Here is a 2,115-nt window from a genome sequence, read left to right on the forward strand (position 1 = left end):
AGAGAGAGAGAGAAACGAGGAAAAAAAAATGAATGACTTTTGCTAGGAAAAGATAAAAAGATGTACATTATTAAATAAAACAATAAAAAAATATATATAAATAAAAATAAAATTCGAAAGCATTTAAAAAGCGTCGTCAGATTTATGAGCAAAACTCTTTTAAGATTTCTGTTAATTTTCTTTTTAAAATTTCTGACTTTCTTTCGGTAATATAATCGAGATTATTAATCTCTGTCATTTTAATATAATCATAGTTATTCGTCTGATGACATATTTATATGTATATGACATAAAAAAAAAAAAAAAAGAAAAAAGAACAAAAAATACCCTGCCTACATTTTGCAACGTTGACATATAAAAATTTACTTGAATGATAAATTGCAATGATGAATGTCCTCTTGTAATATGAATACATATTTACATACACACAAAAGTAAATATATTTTTTGTTGGTCATATTTTTTTTTTGATATTTTTCTTATCACGTAAAGTATGTGTATGTATGTATGTATGTAAGTATGTATGTATGTGTGTTGTTGGGATCGGTGTGTGTTCTCTCTTATTTAATTTGTATGTATGTATGTATGGACAAGTTGATAATTAATATAAGAAAAAGAAACAGAAAAAGAAAAAAAAAAAGAAAAAGAAATATAAGAAGGAGAGAATAAAAAAAACGCGTCTTTACGTAAGATTTCATTACGAATGGATGTGTGGTGTGTGAAAATACATGCACGTGTTAATTTTAGTCTTCCCGTTTTACGTGAATAATCCGTTGAATTTCTTTATTGCGATCGATATTGAAAAATGTAAATTATTATTTTTTTCGTGGATATATAGAGAGAATATTTCTTAATATGAGATGAAAATAATATTTGAAAGAATATTTTATAAAAGTAATTAAAGACGGGAAAATAAAAAAAAAAAAAATAAAAAAAAAGGAAAAGAAAAAAAGTACCAATTGCATCCATCTCTTAAAAATGTTCTTACACTTTCTACATAGACACATACAAAAAAAAAAAAGAAAAACATTATCCATAAAAATATACGCAAATTATTATTAAATATTGATATAGATAGTAATTAGAACATTCGATCTTTTTCATTGTTACATTTGAGATATTTGTATTAAAAATTATTGAAATCGCTGGATTAATACAACGAGGTGGTGGTTGTGCTGTTAATGATGATGATGATGATGATGATGATGATAACAACAACCGATGGTGATGATGATGATAATGATGATGAAAATAATTGTTACGTTCAGAACTAAAAATTAATTAAAAAAAAAATTAAAATAGGCAGTACGTTTTTTTTTTCTTCCATTTAATTAGACATGATTATAATTATTTATTTAATGTCATTTGATTAAATTGTGGGTTTGCCCTTTTTTTTTTTTTCTTAATTTGAACAAAAAATACGAAGAGTTCCTGTTGGGTGTGAATAATTATCGAGCGTGTAAAGATCGGTACTAATTTTTAATAAATTAAGCTCTGTATTTTTAAATATTATTAAAAATAGATACGAACATTATCGTTTGACATTTGCGTATTATAATGCATCAAAGTAATTCATTATTATTATTATTATTATTATCAATTATTCTTAAACGATGATGATATTTAAGATTTAAATAAATAATCTGTATAAATCTGTGTACAAAAACTTGTATCATAGAAAGAAAAAAAGAAAATTAATATGGCTCTATATGTATATACAGAATTGAATTATGTATATATACACACACTTACCTTCAAAGAAAAAAAGGAAAGAAAGAAAAGAAAAAAAAAAATAACTTAAACAAACAAAAAACAGGATGTGTCGTTTTCAATTTACTCATCCGGGTAAAGTAGAAACGTCATTCCATAATCCATCATCCTTATTTAGATTTATAAAAACATACCATCGAGTTTAATTCCGTTGAAAAGAATTCTTTCATATAAAGGATGTTTCATTTTTCTTTATTTGACCCTGTCAAATTGTATTAGCATATTTGAGAAAAGCATTTATTTTATTAAAACTCCCTGTATATGTGTATGATAATATAGGGTGGTCCATATAAATTGTTTCAAAATAATTATTGATGTTGATTTATTGATATTACAACAAAATATA

This window comes from Polistes canadensis, unplaced genomic scaffold, assembly GCF_001313835.1.
Source record: "Polistes canadensis isolate GaletaPanama2010 unplaced genomic scaffold, ASM131383v1 scaffold_241, whole genome shotgun sequence".
NCBI lineage: Eukaryota > Metazoa > Arthropoda > Insecta > Hymenoptera > Vespidae > Polistes > Polistes canadensis.